Source organism: Zingiber officinale, chromosome 6B (assembly GCF_018446385.1).
Source record: "Zingiber officinale cultivar Zhangliang chromosome 6B, Zo_v1.1, whole genome shotgun sequence".
Taxonomy (NCBI): domain Eukaryota; kingdom Viridiplantae; phylum Streptophyta; class Magnoliopsida; order Zingiberales; family Zingiberaceae; genus Zingiber; species Zingiber officinale.
Window position 1 is genome coordinate 42526683 of NC_055996.1, and position 20351 is coordinate 42547033.

Genomic DNA, 20351 nt, shown 5'->3' on the forward strand with positions numbered 1-20351 from the left:
TAAAATCTTTTGTAAAAATTTTATAAGCAAAGTAGAAAATCTCTTATAAAATTTTACAAACTCTCTTTTAATTTCCTAACATAGATGTTAAAAAAGGAAAGTTCTAAAAATTCAAACCAAGTTTTAAAATTTAAAACTTATCTTCTAAAATTTCCTTTTTTAACATGGTTACAAAAATAGAAAGTTTCAAATTTAAAACTTCTCTTCCTTTTTTCTAAAAACCATGAGGATGGTTAAAAAGGGAAAGTTTTAAAACTTTTAAATTTTCTTTTAAACCATGTGGCCTAATTCAAATAAAGAAAGTTTTATATTTTAAAATCTCTGTTTTAAAACTTGTAGATATCTACAAAGAGAAGATTTTAAAAATTCAAAACACCCCTCCTAGTTTGAATTATATTGGTCGGCCCCTTCTTGCTTGAGCACCAAGCAAAGGGTCGGCCCCTTTGAGAAGTAAGTGGTCGGGCCCTATGGCTTGGTCACCAAGCCATGGGTCGGCCCCCTCTTGGGCACCAAGATGGGCTTTTCATGAGTGGATGTAAGGCTTCATTGAGGCTACGACAGGGACCTAGAGGAGAAATTGGTTTTGGCCTTCCAACGAGCTTGAGTATCCCGTGTTCGCCCCGAACACACAACTCAAGTTCATCAATAATAACTCATTCCACTAGAGAGTTATTATTGTACTACCGCACCAATCTCAAATTACATTATGGGCTCCTTCTTATTATGAGTGTGTTAGTCTCCCTGTGTTTAAGATATCGAATGCCCATTAATTTAATTGAGTTACTGACAAACTCACTTTAATTAATGTCTTAGTCCAAAAGTAGTACCACTCAACCTCATTGTCATGTCGGACTAAGTCCACCTGCAGGGTTTAACATGACAATCCTTATGAGCTCCTATTGGGGGAATTCTCAACCTCGATTACTAGGACACAGTTTCCTTCTATAATCAACAACACACACTATAAGTAATATCATTTCCCAACTTATCGGGTCTATTGATTTATCGAGCTAAATCTCACCCTTTGATAAGTTAAAGAAATAAATACTAAATATATATGCTTGTTATTATATTAGGATTAAGAGTACACACTTCGATAATAACTAAGGTATAGTTCTTTTATTAAGTCAGTATAAAAAGAACTTACCTAAAATGGTCCTACTCAATACACTTAGAGTGTACTAGTGTAATTTATTAGTCAAGATAAACTAATACCTAATTACACTACGACTATCCCAATGGTTTGTTCCTTTCCATCTTAGTCATGAGCAACTGTTTATAATTTATAAAGAACTGATAACATGATCTTCTGTATGTGACACCACACACCATGTTATCTACAATATAAATTAATTGAACAACTACACTTAACAAATGAATATAGACATTTGACCAATGTGATTCTTTTATTTCAAAAATAAATATTTACAAAAGCTAGGCTTTTAGTATACACTCTAACATGGAGTATCGCCACTGGTCTCGAATCAGAGTATTGCCACCGGTCTCGGACCGGAGTATCGCCACCGGTCTCGGATCGGAGTATCACCACGGGTCTCGGACTAGAGTATCGCCACCGATCTTGGATCGGAGTATCGCCACTGGTCTCGGACCAGAGTATCGCCACCGATCTCGGACCGGAGTATCACCAATAACCTCTCGATCAGGCTCCAGACTCTCACCCCAGAGCGAGTTATAAGCGAGAATACTCTAGCCACTAACAACCTCTTGGTTGGGCTCCAGACTCTCGCCCTAGCGCGAGTTATAATCGAGCATGCTCTCGCGACCAATGACCTCCCGGTCGAGCTCCAAACTCTCACCCCAGCGCGAGTTATAAGTGAGCATGCTCTCGCGCCCCAATGACCTTTTTGTCGGGATTCCATACTCTCACCCTAGAGTGAGTTATAAGTAAGCATGCTCTTGCGACCAACGACCTCCCGATCGGGCTCCAGACTCTCGCCCGAGCACAAGTTATAAGCGAGCATGCTCTCGCGACCAACAACCTCTCGGTCAAGCTCTAGACTCTCACCCCAGCGCGAGTTATAAGTGAGCATGCTCTCACGACCAACAACCTCTCGGTCGGGCTCCAGACTCTCACCCTAGCGCGAGTTATAAGTGAGCATGTTCTCGTGCCCCAATGACCTTTCGGTCGGGATTCCAGACTCTCACCCCAGCGCGAGTTATAAGTGAGCATGCTCTCGCGACCAACGACCTCTCGGTCGGGCTCTAGACTCTCGCCCCTGTTGGTTGCTACTCGGAAAACCTAATGATTCCACTGTACAAAAATTTTGTACAAAGGTCTGAACCTTTTCCTAGCTACCATGTGTTCTTTTAAATTAAATTTTGGATCGCCTACGGAACTTAACACGTTTGATCCAAAACTTAATCTATTTGTTCTTTTAGGTTTAGACTTGGATCTCCTGCGGAACTTAACACGTTCGATCCAAATCACCTACGTTATTAATTCCATTAAATATTAATTTCCATAATTGGTTCCCAGTACTGACGTGGCGAGGCACATGGCCTTCTTGGATATGGGAACAACCACCACCGACTAGACAAAACCTTTTAAGGAAAGCTAATATTTAATTTCCTAAAATAACTTTAGGTTAACCAAAAGGAACAATCAAATCACAAGGAAAAAAAAAACATAAGAACACTACATCGAAAATAAATTCGAAATACTAGAATCGTAAGCCTCTTGTATTTGGTATTATTTCCAAAAATAACTAGTATGATGCAGAAAGGAAACATTACTAGTTATACCTTTTAGAAAGACCTCTTGATCTTCTACCGTATTCCTCTTCTAACCTCGGACGTTGTGTGGGCAACGATCTTCCGAGATGAGAAACCACCAAAGCACCTTCTTCTCCTCCTTGCTAGGTTCGGCCAAAATAAAAGCTTCACCAAGGATGAAGAAAACCACCAACCTAGCTCCAAGGGATGCAAGCTTTCTCTCCTTCTTCTTCTTCTTCTCCAAGTAGTATCCGGCCACCACAAGAGCTCCAAGCAAGAGAAAGGTTTCGGCCACCACAAAGAGGAAGAGAGGAAGAGAGGTTGGCCGGCCACAACACCAAGGAAAAGAGGGAGAAAATAATAGAAGTTGTGTCTCATGAAGGCACCCCAACCCCTTCTTTTATATTCCTTGGCTTTGGTAAATAAGGAAATTTAATTTCAATAAAATTTCCTTAACTTTCCTTGACAACAATTAATTAAGAAAAATTAAATAAAATTTCCTAATTAATTGTATGTGGTCGGCCACCTCATGGAGAACAAATAAGATAATTTTCAATCAACAATTAAAAATTCCTTATTTGTCTTTGGAAATTTTAAAAAATAAAATTTCCCTTTAAAATCCCTTCATGGTTGATAAAAAGAAATTTCTATAATTTTAATTTTCCAACATGTGAATAATTTACAAAGAGAAAAAATAAAATATCTTTCCTATCTACAAATAAGGAAAGAGATCTAGTCTCTTTCTTTAATCTTTTGTAGATCCTTTTAAAAGAGATATTTTAATTTTTAATCTCTTCAATAAATTATATAATTTAATGGGGGCCGGCCACCTAAGCTGGGTTCAAGCTAGGGCCGGCCACCCATGAACCAAGGCTTGGCCGGCCCTAGCTTGAACCACAAGCTAGCTTGGCCGGCCCCTACATCATGGGTACGAAGGTGGGTATAGGTGGGTATAGTACTCTATAAATAAGAGGCTACGATAGGGACCGAGAGGAGGAATTGATTTTGGTCTCCCGATAAAATTAAGCATCCCGTGTTCGCCCCGAACACACAACTTAATTTTATCAATAATAATTCATTCCACTAGAGAACTATTATTGAACTACCGCACCAATCCCAAATTACATTTTTGGGCTCCTTATTATGAGTGTGTTAGTCTCCCTGTGTTTAAGATGTCAAATGTCCACTAATTAAGTGAGTTACTGACAACTCATTTAATTAATATCTTCATCCAAGAATAGTACCACTCAACCTTATCGTCATGTCGGACTAAGTCCACCTGCAGGGTTTAACATGACAATCTTTATGAGCTCATCTTGGGGATATTATCAACCTAGATTACTAGGACACAGTTTCCTTCTATAATCAACAACACACACTATAAATGATATCATTTCCCAACTTATCGGGTTTATTGATTGATCAAACTAAATCTCACCCATTGATAAATTAAAGAAATAAATATCAAATATATGTGCTTGTTATTATATTAGGATTAAGAGCACACACTTCCACAATAACTGAGGTATTTGTTCCTTTATAAAGTCAGTATAAAAGAAACGACCACAAATGGTCCTACTCAATACACTCTAAGTGTACTAGTGTAATTATATATTCCAATGGTTTGTTCCTTTCCATTTTGGTCGTGAGCTACTGTTTATAATTTATAAGGTATTGATAACATCATCTTCTGTATGTGGCACCATATACTATGTTATCTACAATATAAATTAATTGAACAACTACAACTAAATCTTGATAATTTGACCAAATGTGATTCTTTATTCAAAATAAATGTTTACAAAAGCTTAGGCTTTCAGTATACACTCCAACAATCTCCCACTTATACTAACGACTAAGCTGCCATATCTTCTGCCATACATCTTATTCTCATTCCCTCCACATGCCGATCGAAAGCTTTAGCTGGAAGGGCCTTAGTGAAAGGATCTGCCAGGTTATCTGCTGATGTAATCTTGGCGATGACAACTTCTCCTCGATTCACGATATCTCGTATCAGGTGGTACTTGCGCTCTATATGTTTACTTGCCTTATGGGCTCGTGGTTCCTTCGAGTTTGCAACTGCACCGCTATTATCACAATAAATTGTGATGATTTTGGGCAAACCAGGAATCACATCTAAGTCCATTAGAAAGTTCCTGAGTCATACTGCTTCTTTAGGAGGCTGCTACATACTCGACTTCCATGGTTGAGTCCAAAACGTCTGCTTAACACTCCTCCATGCAATGGCTCCACCTCCTAAAGTAAACACATAGCCTGATGTAGACTTACTATTGTCCCTATCTGATTGGAAATCTGAATCCGTGTAACCCACAGGGAGCAAATCGTCTGCTTGGTAAACTAGCATATAATCTCTAGTCCTTCTCAGGTACTTTAATATATGCTTTACCGCAATCTAATGTCCTTGTCCAGGGTTACTCTGATATCTGCTAACCATGCCCACGGCAAAACAGATATCAGCTCTCGTACATAGCATTGCATACATTAGACTTCCTACAGCCGAAGCATAAGGAACTGCTTTCATGTCCTCTATCTCCTTTGATGTCTTCGGAGACATCTCTTTAGATAGAGCTACTCCATGCCTAAAAGGTAAGAAACCTTTCTTGGAATCCTGCATGCTAAAACGAGCAAGGATTGTATCTATATATGAAGCTTGGGACAGACACAACATTCTTTTCTTGCGATCCCTTATAACTTTGATCCCAAGAATGTGTGCACAATCTCCTAAGTCACGTCTGATAATACCTTGACATTGTTGCCAATTAACAAAATATCATCTACGTATAGTACAAGAAATACCACCACGTTTCCGTTACACTTCTTGTATACACAAGACTCATCCGGACACTGAATAAATACATATGACTGGATTACTTCATTAAACCGGATGTTCCAAGACCTTGAAGCTTGCTTTAGTCCATAAATGGACCGATTGAGCTTGCACACTAGATGCTCTTTGCCTTTTTCAATAAACCCTTCTGGTTGCTTCATATGGATGTTCTCTTCAAGACTTCCATTAAGGAAAGCTGTCTTGACATCCATTTGTCAAATCTCATAATCAATATGAGCAGCAATGGATAAGAGTATCCGGATAGACTTAAGCATGGCTACCGGTGAAAAGGTCTCTTCATAATCGATTCCCTCTTTCTGAGTGTACCCTTTCGCAACAAGCCTAGCTTTGAAGGTTTCTACCTTCCATCTTCTTTTTCTTTTGTAGATCCACTTGCATCCAACGGCTTTTACACCATCAAGTGGTTCTACAAGCTCCCAGACCTTATTAGAGTACATAGACTCTATTTTAGAATTCATTGCCTTTTGCCAAGATGCTGCATCTATATCTTGGAGTGCTTCGTCATATGTTCGGGGATTAGGTTCATGTTTACCCGGGATCAAGTCCGAAGACTCTCCCAAAAACATGAATCTATCAGGCTGCCTAACAACCCTCCCACTACGACGAGGCACAGTCTGTGGTTGTGTATCATGTGTGACACGTGTTGCAGTCTCTTGTGGTACTTCATCTTGTACTGTTGGTACTAAGGTAGACATGTCCTCTCTTAGTTCTTCTAAAACAACTTTGCTACTGGGCTTGTGATCCATTAAATAGTCCTCTTCTAAAAACTGGGCATTGGTGCTAACAATGACCTTCTGGTCTTTAGGACTATAAAATAAACCACCTTTCGTTCCTTTGGGATACCCCACAAATACGCGAACTTCTGTACGAGATTCTAACTTATCAGCATCTGGTTTCAGTGTTAGTTATAGCCCTAGAGCCAATCATTTGATGATTGTATGGACTCATTGTATCATATTCTTGTATATTAATAAAGGCATTTGTTTGGTTATTATACTTATTTGTATTAGTGTCAAATAAACTAAGTATAATAGCGTACTTGAGTAGAAGGTTCATACCTATATCAATCGATTAGTTGAATCGATAGTGAGATGATATAGGGAACACTACTCTAAATCATTCCTAGTCGAGTATTAACATTCAGGGACAATGTTAATACAATAAGACTAGCATGTAGGTCAGCTCGATGACTTGATCTCACAAGTCATGGATATAGCGATATCAAGCTGACACATGGGTATGCATTAGAGAATGTATACTGAATGACCCGCCGTGAGAAAGTATCATGGATCGTTATATGAGTGTCATATACTTTCTCATGTGGCTATTAGTATGACTATTAGTCCTTTGACCTGAAGTCACCATGGATCCCTACATAAGGAGTTATGTACTTTAGTTTCGTCAAACGTCACCCGTAACAGGGTGGACTATAAAGGCGATTACTGGGTATGTAACAAATTATGCAGAGGGATGTGAATGATGTAGATGGGATCTATCCCTCCCATATGACGGGAGCGACATCAATATTCTTGATAGAGTTAGACCACGAAGTGCATGGCCATGCCCAAATGAGTCAACATTAGATGTTGAGCTCATTTGATCGAGTGAGTCTACTTGGAGTTCAAGATTTAGATTGATTAGAGGATGACACGGTCTATGTCTCACATTGATCAATCTAGATGTTTAGGATAGAAGGACAATGTCATATATTGTGAGGAGTCACAATTAGTAGTCACAAGGTGATGTTGGATCTCGACATTTCTTGTAACTTGGGTAGGAATGATGTGTTGCTAGATACCGCTCATTACTTATGCTCCTAAATGGGTTTAGGGCATTGCCAACGTTACAAGAACCTATAGGGTCACACACTTAGGACAATTAGATGGAGATTTGGTTCATATGATGAACCAAGAGGATTAGATTCATTTGATGAATCAAATTGGATTAAGAGTAATCCAAATTGGGCTAATTGAGTTAGACTCAAATTGATTCATGTATTTAATGAGTCTAATTTAGATTATGACTCATTAGATCAATTTAATTTAATGAATTAGATTCATTATATTAAGTTAGCTTGAATCAAATGGTTTGATTAGATCAACCATGAGAGAGATTGAGTCAAGTTTGACTTGACTAGAGAGGAAGAGGAAGAGTCAAGTTTGACTTGACTCTTTGCCACATCATGAGTGAGGTGGCAAGATGTGGACCAATGGTGTTGTTCCACATCATCTTGTTTTGCCACCTCATGGAGGTTACAAGCCTCATTGCATTTAATGTGGGTTGGCCACATTAAATGAGTGGAGGTTACTCATTTGCCACATCATTGTGAGGTGGCAAGATGTGGACCAATGGTAATGGTCCACATCTTCATGATGTGCCACATCATAGGAGTTACACAACACCTCTTAATGGCCTCCACTTAATTGTAATTAAGTGGAAATGGGGGTTACACACTAAAATGTGGCCGGCCACTTTAGAGGTGGGGATGAAAATTCATTTTTCATTCAACTCCTCATTTACTCCTTCTTCTTCCTTGTGCTCTCTCCTTGCTCTCCCTCCTCTTCCTTGCCGTGACCTATCAAGGTGCTAGCACACCTTTGTTTAGGTTTTCTCCATCAAGAATTGTTCGTGTGGATACTTCTAGAGGACTGACACTTGACGGTCTCGAGATCCGGCGTACCGTTGGACGAGCGGGATTTGCGAGGGCACGCTTCGAAGGTATAACTCTCATCTAGTGTAGATCTAGAGGTTTTTAAACTCGTACTCGCAATTTTATTTCAGTTTTCCTTGCACGGATCTACGGCTTTGGGTAATTCGGGGTTTCCGCGACGCGAAAAGCAGTTTTCGCGGCCAGAAAAACCCAACATTCAGCACATGTGCTGGACTACCCCAAATCCGAATATGTCTTAGACTGGGCTTTCGCCCATTCCACAATTCTGTGGGAGTAGAAGAAACTGATTTAGAAGGTACTAAGTTCAGAATGTACACTGTCGTTTCTGGAGCGTATCCCCAAAACGAATTTGGTAATTCCGAATAACTCATCATCGATCTAACCATTTCCATAAGAGTCCTATTCCTTCGTTCTGCCACACCATTCTGTTGGGGTGTACCAGGTGCAGACAGTTGGGATTGAATCCCGGCCTCTGATAAGTAATTCCTAAACTCTCCTAAGAGGTATTGACTACCACGATCAGACCGTAGTGTCTTGATACTTTTACCTAGTCATTTCTCCACATCAGCCTTGTACTCTTTGAACTTATCAAAGCACTTGGACTTGCGGCGCATTAGGTAAATGTATCCGTATCTTGAATAATCATCTATAAAAGAGATAAAATATTCAAAACCACTTCTTGCCTGGACAGACATAGGACCACACAAATCAGAATGAACCAATTCTAACACTTCTTTGGCTCTATACCCCTTGGCCCTGAAAGGCCTCTTGGTCATTTTACCTTCCAAGCAAGATTCACAAGTTGGAAAATTTTCCAACTCTAATGAACCCAAAAGTCCATCGGCCATAAGCCTCTGAATCCTACTTAAGTTAATATGACCAAGCCTTAGATGTCAAAGATATGCTTGGTTCATTTCCGAAGGTTATTTTCTCTTATTTGAGTTAGAAGATGAGTTATAAATTTCCTTATTTTGCTTTGTGAGAGAAATTGGATTCAAAGTATACAAATTGTCAACTAATGTACCAGAACAGATAATCACTTTATTTCTCTTAATAATTACATCATTACTAAAAGAAACTGAATATCCATCAAAAACCAGTTTAGAAACTGAAATTAAATTCTTTCTAAAACTGGGTACATAAAGACAATTTCTTAAAAACAAATTTCTATTTCTATTAAAAAATAAGTAGACATCTCCCACTGCAACAGCCGCCACCTTAGTAGCATTGCCCATGTAGACGGTAATCTCTCCTTCAATTAGTCGTCGGGTTTCCTAGAACGCAAGGAATTGCAGACATGATCAGTGACTCCCGTATCTACACACTAGGTGCTGGTAGATAACACCGCTAAACATGTTTCAACAACTAGAGCATGAGATATACCTTTGTTGTTCTAATTCCTACGAGGACAGTCCGCCTTCCAATGCCCTGACTGCTTGCAGATGAAGCACTTGCCCTTCGACTTCTTCATTCCAGCTTTAGGTCCCGTACTCTGAGATTTATTCACTTTCTTTGCTGAACCAACTTGTTTCTTATTCTTCTTTCCTTTCGGTTTAGAAGTAGAACCATTTTCAGCATAGTGAATATGAGAATTGTGACGAAACAAACCCTGAAGTTCTGTCAGTAGTTCCGCCAATGAATATACCCTTTTGTTCATATTGTAATTCAGGCGGAATTGCTCAAAACTTCTAGGTAGTGTTTGGAGGATCATATCGATCTGGGTTTCCCCATCAATTTCTCCTCCAAGGATCTGTATTTCGTTCAGATAAGCCATCATCTTTAGGATATGATCCCTCACAGGAGTACCCTCTTGCATGGTGGCTGTCATTATCTTTCTCATGGCTTCTTGTCTAGAAGCCCGATCCTGATGACCAAAGAGTTCCTTGAGATTGTTCATAATATCATAAGCTGTTGGTAAATCTTGATGCTGATGTTGCAATACATTTGACATTGAAGCCAAAATGTAACACCGCGCCATCTCATCTGCCTTTACCCATTTCTTATGATATTCAATCTCCTCTTGGGTAGATTCACCAGTGGGTGCATCAGGACAAGGTTCAGTCAGTACAAATTTATAGCTTTCAACAGTAAAAATAATGTCCAGGTTCCTTTTCCAATCTATGTAGTTAGGTCCAGTAAGTCTATTCTGTTGTAGTATGATGGACAGTGGGTTGAAAGTCATCCTAAGAATCACAAATAACTTTTGGTCAGAACTCTAAATTTAGAATAATATTGATTCCTCAAACAATACTATTTTAAATTAACCAACACCTCAAAACACCGTGAATTTTGTATGCCACGATAGTGTGGACGTATACAAATTCAACATTTGTAAAAGGAGGGTTACACCCATTAATTTTATTATCTTGTCAACCTATCTTTTTGACAAATAAAATTAATAGTTGGAATCCTTTGGTCACACGAATAATAGCAGTGACTCCGATGGGGAGGATACTATTAGACGTGCCTAAATGTATACCATTACTTGACACTAAGTCCATTAATAAGATTTGTGCCCCTTCCGATGGGGAAGATCACACGCTCTTAATTAACTTCCTATAGTCATCCAGAATAGAAGTTTGTTCTAGTGATCCACAAACAAGCTCATCCGATATGGAGGAAGGCACTCAGAGCCAACGCGCAAGCTTGTTTGCATCACTTACAAACCAGTAATGGAGATCGTGGAATTTTTTTAAAATCCCTCTCCCACTTAGTTATTTATAAATGAGGAATTTTAACTATGCTAGCCTACTAAACATGTATACTAACATGCACACACAGCACAATATAAAAGCAATAAATAGAAAAAATAATTTTCAACTATTATGGCTTTTATCTTTGCTTGTCCTCCGTGTGTTGTCATCCCAAGCTGCTACCATAATTGGCCACCGCCACCGGGTCTAGCTGTCGCATCCATCTTGCTTCTTGTTCCGCTGCGCCTCTGGTCCTCAAAAGGTTCCACGCCATGCAAGATTTGATCCGCGACATAAATAGAATTTTTTATATTTTTCGATCCTATATTCCACGAAGGAATGTACATGTAAACTAGATCAAACATAAAATAAACATTTACAACCATCGATCCTATATTCCATAAAAGGAATGTACATGTAACTAGATCAAAAAAAAATCCTAATAAAAACTAAATACAGCTCCAGCTGTATTTTATAATACAATCATGCACACACATATAATTGCCCTTGACATGTCCAAGGGTCCAATCACACACAAAAAAACTATAAGCCATAATAGTTTGATCCTGCATCCACAAAGTTAGCACATCCTACTATTAACCTGCCTAAATTATGTATGACATGTGCATAATTAAACTAATACCAAATACACAGAGGCAAAACCCTAGCTCTGATACCAATTGTTGGTTGCTACTCGGAAAACCTAATGGTTCCACTGTACAAAAATTTTGTACAAAGGTCTGAACCTTTTCCTAGCTACCATGTGTTCTTTTAAATTAAATTTTGGATCGCCTACGGAACTTAACACGTTTGATCCAAAACTTAATCTATTTGTTCTTTTAGGTTTAGACTTGGATCTCCTGCGGAACTTAACACGTTCGATCCAAATCACCTAAGTTATTAATTCCATTAAATATTAATTTCCATAATTGGTTCCCAGTACTGACGTGGCGAGGCACATGGCCTTCTTGGATATGGGAACAACCACCACCGACTAGACAAAACCTTTTAAGGAAAGCTAATATTTAATTTCCTAAAATAACTTTAGGTTAACCAAAAGGAACAATCAAATCACAAGGAAAAAAAAACATAAGAACACTACATCGAAAATAAATTCGAAATACTAGAATCGTAAGCCTCTTGTATTTGGTATTATTTCCAAAAATAACTAGTATGATGCGGAAAGGAAAAATTACTAGTTATACCTTTTAGAAAGACCTCTTGATCTTCTACCGTATTCCTCTTCTAACCTCGGACGTTGTGTGGGCAACGATCTTCCGAGATGAGAAACCACCAAAGCACCTTCTTCTCCTCCTTGCTAGGTTCGGCCAAAATAAAAGCTTCACCAAGGATGAAGAAAACCACCAACCAAGCTCTAAGGGATGCAAGCTTTCTCTCCTTCTTCTTCTTCTTCTCCAAGTAGTATCCGGCCACCACAAGATCTCCAAGCAAGAGAAAGGTTTCGGCCACCACAAAGAGGAAGAGAGGAAGAGAGGTTGGCCGGCCACAACACCAAGGAAAAGAGGGAGAGAATAATAGAAGTTGTGTCTCATGAAGGCACCCCAACCCCTTCTTTTATATTCCTTGGCTTTGGTAAATAAGGAAATTTAATTTCAATAAAATTTCCTTAACTTTCCTTGACAACAATTAATTAAGAAAAATTAAATAAAATTTCCTAATTAATTGTATGTGGCCGGCCACCTCATGGAGAACAAATAAGATAATTTTCAATCAACAATTAAAAATTCCTTATTTGTCTTTGGAAATTTTAAAAAATAAAATTTCTCTTTAAAATCCCTTCATGGTTGATAAAAAGAAATTTCTATAATTTTAATTTTCCAACATGTGAATAATTTACAAAGAGAAAAAATAAAATATCTTTCCTATCTACAAATAAGGAAAGAGATCTAATCTCTTTCTTTAATCTTTTGTAGATCCTTTTAAAAGAGATATTTTAATTTTTAATCTCTTCAATAAATTATATCTTTCACATAAGAAAAAATTAAAATTAAAATTATTTTTAATTTAATGGGGGCCGACCACCTAAGCTTGGGTTCAAGCTAGGGCCGGCCACCCATGAACCAAGGCTTGGCCTGCCCTAGCTTGAACCACAAGCTAGCTTGGTCGGCCCCTATATCATGGGTACGAAGGTGGGTATAGGTGGGTATAGTACTCTATAAATAAGAGGCTACGATAGGGACCGAGAGGAGGAATTGGTTTTGGTCTCCCGATAAAATTAAGCATCCAGTGTTCGCCCCGAACACACAACTTAATTTTATCAATAATAATTCATTCCACTAGAGAACTATTATTGAACTACCGCACCAATCCCAAATTACATTTTTGGGCTCCTTATTATGAGTGTGTTAGTCTCCCTGTGTTTAAGATGTCAAATGTCCACTAATTAAGTAAGTTACTGACAACTCATTTAATTAATATCTTCATCCAAGAATAGTACCACTCAACCTTATCGTCATGTCGGACTAAGTCCACCTGCAGGGTTTAACATGACAATCTTTATGAGCTCATCTAGGGGACATTATCAACCTAGATTACTAGGACACAGTTTCCTTCTATAATCAACAACACACACTATAAGTGATATCATTTCCCAACTTATCGGGCTTATTGATTCATCAAACTAAATCTCACCCATTGATAAATTAAAGAAATAAATATCAAATATATGTGCTTGTTATTATATTAGGATTAAGAGCACACACTTCCATAATAACTGAGGTATTTGTTCCTTTATAAAGTCAGTATAAAAGAAACGACCTCAAATGATCCTACTCAATACACTCTAAGTGTACTAGTGTAATTATATAGTCAAGATAAACTATTTCCTAATTACACTACGACCTTCCAATGGTTTGTTCCTTTCCATTTTGGTCGTGAGTTACTGTTTATAATTTATAAGGTATTGATAACATCATCTTCTGTATGTGGCACCACATACTATGTTATCTACAATATAAATTAATTGAACAACTACAACTAAATGTAGATAATTTGACCAAATGTGATTCTTTATTCAAAATAAATGTTTACAAAAGCTTAGGCTTTCAGTATACACTCCAACAGCCCCACCGTGAGTTATAAGTGAGCATGCTCTCACAACCAATGACCTCTCGGTCGGGTTCTAGACTCTCCCTCCAGTGCGAGTTATAAGTAAACATGTTCTCGCGACCAACGACCTCCTGATTGGGCTCCAGACTCTCGCCCCAGCGCGAGTTATTGTCACGCCCCAAGTAGTCCCTGTAGAAGAAATTTCGGCAACATCTCCCCTGTACGGGTGACAATATGAAACTTCCTACAATGCCCTCAAGGCCACATATACCTCGGCCAACACAGCCAGAACAATAACAATAAAATAAAAGTGACAACCACACAGTGTAATAGTAAAAACCCTAAACCTAAGCAACGATAAGGGAATCATTTCAAATATTCTACTCAACTACACCCATAAAACACAAATCCGATATCCTACTCAACTACACCCATAAAACTCAAATCATAAGTCCTACTCAACTACACCCATAAAACTCAAATCTCCAACATACATCCAAATGAAAACCAATCGATAACAAGGGATCGTACCAGATATAAGTCTGAAAACATAGACAATAACATAATAAGAACAACCAAAATGTGCGAACTCGTCACTACGCGAAGTGATGGGGGGATTAGCAACTGGAACCTCCTGAACAGTCTCAACCTAAAAATAATAATAACGGGGGTGAGTCCAACACTCAACGGATACCTAGTTGACATGCATAGTAAATAATAACCAGTAGTAATACATATGCGTACAGTCTCCTGAATAAATATCATATGGAAAATGAAAAACTGTTAGGTAAAGGAGTATCTATACTAACCAGGACCTGGATATAAGGAAAAGCAAGGTCGTCAGACTGAGGAGTATCATAATCCTATATGCATGAAAATCAAATGCATCCATCCAATATGCAGCAAACAAAGTGCAGAAAACATAAGCAATAAATGCATCATGCATATGATGCCAATGACATGTCCTGGTCACCCCTGATGCAGTCAGCCATCTCACACATGATGGTGAGACAAAGTGGGTAGGATTGTGACAACCGTGCACTCTGTCGTCACTGCTCCTGATGCGTGACCGAGTGAACGGGATGCTGTCGGAGTACACCTATCCTCCTACCCCAAATCATAAGTGAGGGAGCACAATGCTCTCATCTCGCTGAGACAATCCAAAGGAGGGGTCCCTACCGGCTACCACGCTACGTCACACTACCCATGAGCGGACCAATGGAGTCAAACAGAGCAACCTGCTGCAACACACCCTGCCTGAATAGAAAACACTAACCCATGAGTGGTTGTGTGTGCAGATCCATGTAACTGGCGATGTGCTCAACAATAATGGAGCTATCAATCGCTCAGCATGCAATCATGCGTAATGATGCATGAAACTAAGCATAGAAATATCCTAATCCTATCTACCTCCATAAAAATATGTATCAAATACGTGGATCAAATAATATAATCTAGGTACACAGGTCAGGTATTGTATCTAACCAGTCCGATATATCATAAAGCATGGCATGCCACTACCTCTATAACATAAGTAGTAAATAGGACATGAATGCTAAACAAGTAACAAACAAAACATGCTCGGAAAAACAAATAGTGACATGTCGATGCAGATATAAACATATTTAGTACTACTTGTTAAAATCTACTAAACATATCAACAAGATATATCAAAATAGATAGGTCAAGGTACCCGCCTCAAATATCACGCGTGCCAAAGGAAATCCCATGTAAGGCAACTCGTCACAAATCAGAGTCTTGTAATACATGATATACAGATTTAGCTAATTACATATAAATTAATTAGCTAAATCAAATCCTCAAACCTATTTAGGATAATCATCATCAAATATGACCCTTGACTAACCCTCTATTAATTAACCTACTACAATTTATATAACCAAACAAAATCTCAATTAGGGTTAGGAAATCCTAATTGCTTAACTTATTCATCCTACATACTCACCAAAATATGTGGTAGCTAATAGGCTCTCGACCGGAGGAGTCCATAGCCATAAGACGGTGGCAGCAGCTGAGTAAGGCTACTGTTCAGAAAACCAGATAACCCTAAGTCAGCACCTAGCATGTATCCGACATCCTAATTACAATCACTGTATACTCAACTGAGAATTAAACCCACTTATTCATCCATAACCTTATATACTAGAAATCTTACCCTCAAACAACTCTAAGTTGCTGGCCGGAACAAATGAACAACCCCACAACTAATCCTACTCCACCTCACAACCTTGATTGTTGATCCATAGCGCATAACCCTGCAAAACATAACCTCACTGCTGGAATCAAACGGATTAAGATGAAAATCAAACACTGGAGTTTACAGATCAAACAACAACCCAACTCACCTTGCTGTTTTGCTCAGATCCGGCAGTAAGAGGAAATCAAGGGCACATGTGAAAATCAGTCACTAGTTAGTGCGGCAAGATGTGTGAAATCAATAGATCAGAGAGGGCAACAGCCAGACAGAACCTGATGATCGGAGGAGAAGACAATAGCCTGGCCGAGGGTGGTGTAAGTCTGGCCGAAGAGCATTTCTCTTCGGTTGTAAGTCCAAGAACCCGATGTAAGTGCTTCTCACCTGCGGTAGGAGTAGCTCTCGGGGTTTTGTTTTGCATTTTGTTGTGAAATGAACAATAGTAACCTTTTCATTCTAGCATATGGTTCATATTTTGACCCTTGTTCTAGCAAATTGGATTAAGTTTTGGTTTCAATCTTTTGATGTGTTTTTAGTGCACGGACAGAAATTTTTGAGGGTTTCCCTTGATTACCACAGCATGCTAATTAGATGTATTTACCTTACAATTCAAGCATGATTAAGTAGTAGATTTCCCTTCAAGTTACAGCATGATTAAGGGTATGTTAAGACTCGAAATAGGGTTAGTTTATACAAGCTTGAGATGTGAAAACTTTTACTGCCATGAGCCTAACTAGGGAAAACTTTTCCATGCAGTTTTGTTATTGACTGTTGAAATTCGGTTTGCAATATACCATGTTACTTACCAGTAGTGTAGTTGTTTTTAAAACTCTGTGGAGATTAGTTTGAATAAGTACTGGCTTATATTAGTGATATATGCTTTAGAATCTCTCGTATAATGAATAAATGAGAGAAGTGCAAGTAAAGAAAGACTAAGTCACAATCTGATCCTAAATTCCAGAATTTAGAATCAAAGCACACAAATAAATGCCAAGGCATTTTATTAGAAGAAGTATTTAAAGAAGGATATAAAGAAAAGTATTTTACTTTTAAAAGGGCATGTACCGGACACAAAGTCCAAGGGATGGGCTCCAAGTTGCCCCTAGACATAAGGTCTAGAAGTGTCTTAATGGTTTTGGGATTAGCTACCTCAATTCTCATTAAGAAAGGCGCGCAAAGTGGTACAATGCCGGGCCCAAGTAAAGTTGAATATTATATTTTAAAGTATAAAAGTATTAATTTGGAAACAAACAGAACAAGCTCTTTTATCTCAGTTGCAAATTCTAGCAAGTTAAATGGTTGTTTCCTTTAGAGATGCATGATGTAGTTCTATTTGCTATTTTCATGTTGAGCATGTACCCCCTGCTTTCTTTTATGTTTATGCATTCCTTATCGGATTTTGTGAGTAGAAAGCACTTACTAAGCTTTTAGCTTATAGATACTACTTTTCCTCCTACCGCAGATATAGATAAAAATAAAGGAAAAGCTAAAGTGTTATAGAGGAAGGCGACAAGGAGACGTTGATTGTGTGTGTGTGGTGGCTGTTATGGAGCTTGGGATCTTGTTGGAAGATTTTGGAAATGTTACTGCTAGTGTTCTTTTGATTTCTGCCATAGTAGAATTACATTGCCATGCTAAGATTTTGTTTAAAATGCTCAGTAGTCTTATGTGAATGCTAATATTCTATATGCGTTTGCTTTGATGGAAACTGTCACATGAATTAACTTCTGCTATAGTGAGATCATTTAAATTGCAGTGAGTAGTATATATGAATAGCTAGTAATTTCTTATGTTCGGTATTCTTTTTGTTACTGCTGGAAATTTCAATCTGCTGTGAAATAGTGTGCTCGGCATTCATTCATTTCTGCTGGAGTCTCAATCTGCCGTGGGGTTAAAATCTGCAGGAGTTCTTTTGTTTTATGGAAAAATGTGCTGTCCGGTTTTTGTTTGAAATGAATGAGCAGTAGGTATAATTAATTTTCCTTTCATTTCTGTTAGGATGTAGAATGAAATGTTTGCAAGATAACAAGTGATGTAGTAAGCAGTAGGGGTATTTAAGCTTTATATGTCTGTATGATATACTGGTTGTTACACTTATTTGCATGTTTAATCTTGTAAAAAAAAAAAAAAAAGATTTCACTTCCTTTTATTTCTGTACGGTTGTAGAATAAAATGAATGCAAGATATTAAAGGATGTAGCAAACAGTAGAGATACTTAAGCTTCATTTGTCTATATGTTATACTTGCTTGTTGCTTTACTTATTTGCATGTTTGATCCTGTAAAAAGATAAACAAGAAAGAAAGAAAAAAAAAATGTATCAAGAAATTTTATGCTGCTATTTAGAGACATGTTCTGATATGCGATATGTTTCAAATAGTTTAAAGTATTTCTAGTGTTAATGTAAGTAGTACAAGTTATGTGTAGATAGTAGATTCAGTAGTGGTCACCCTTAGAGGAGTAGTAAGGAGGGTGGCCGTTACAGTTGGTATCAGAGCAGTTCCCATTTTCCAGCAACACACACACATCAGCATCTACCTTGCCGTCTTCAAGTAAGAAAGTATTTAAGTTCTTTCTTTAGTGCTTTCCTTTATTATTATTATTTGCAGTATGGATTGATTGTTTATAAGTGATTAAGTAAGATAAGAGTTTTTAGCTATTTCCTTTCTTAATATATAAATGTGTATGTTTAGAAAGGGTAGAGAAATTATCAAATTTTCTTATTTGTTTAACTAGATGTCGAGAAGAGGACGTCCCCGTACCGCTCGTACTGAGGACCAAGTTCAGGAGGAAGAGGGGCCAGGCTCAACTGAGCCCAATCTTTCTGAAGTTGTTGCCCAACTTCAGAAACAAGTAGCCGAGCAGCAGCAAGTAATTGCCAATCTGATGGCAAATCAACAACCAGTCCCTCCTACTCCTCAAACAGTAACTGTGGAGACTCCAGTGGTAACTGAGGTTCCACCAGCTGCCCAAGGAGTCGTCACAACACCCCAGAGACAAGAATCCTACCTCATTCAGTGGCTGAAACTGAAACCAGAGAGTTTCTCAGGCACAACTGAGCCCTGGGATGCCCAGGCTTGGTTCAAAACATTGGAGAGCACCATGGAGCTTCTTGACTGGCCAGAAGTCGAGAAAGTTAAGTGTGCCTCCTTCTGCCTGACTGGAGACACACGCATGTGGTGGGAGAGAGTAAAAGAGCAAGAGGGCAATCAATCAGATGAAATGGATTGATTTTGAGACAGAATTCTACGACGAGTTCTTTCGCCAAAAGATCACCAACAAGCACTACGAGGAGTTTATAGAGTTCAGACAGGGGGATCTGACAGTGGAGGAAGCAGTTAAGAGATTCAACAGGCTAGCTCGTCTCTGCCCAGAACTAGTAAGTACAGAGAAGGAGCGAGTCAGACTAATGCTCAGGATGCTGAAGCCTGTGATATCACTTAATGTGAGCAGTGGAACTCATCAGCCCCTGACTGGAGAAGAGTTGGTCAGTAGAGCCTTAGTAGCTGAGCACTATCTGAACAGCATGAAGGCACAAAGAGAGCAGCACAAGCCAATCAAGATGGAGACCAAGACTGGGGGAAATCAGAAACCCCAGTTAAATAATCAGAACTGGAAAGGCAAGGGTACTAAAAGGAAGCAGTGGGATTCAGGAAGTAACCAGAAGGGAGGACCAGAAACCAAACAGACTAAGCTCTTTCCCTGCCCCAAATGTGGGAGAACACATCCAGGAGCCTGCCTCTTGGGTAAGACTGGATGTTATTCTTGTGGTCAAGAAGGACACATGGCCAAACAGTGTCCTAACAAGTTCAAAGCACCTCAGCCACAGCCAATACAATATGGAGGCAAGCCTCAGTTACATTACATGCCTGCAACTCTGGAAGGACCTCAGATCAGTCAAGGAAGGTTGGAAGCTCCACCAGTTCCAGCCAATGCCAGAGTATTCTCCCTTACTAAAGAGGAAGCTGCTAGTGCCTCCACGGTCGTAACAGGTCAAGTAGTTATTTTTCAACATATAGCTACTGCACTATTTGATACTGGGGCGACCCATTCTTTTGTATCCATACCTTTTGCCAAAGAATTACAGGTACCTATGGAAAGCA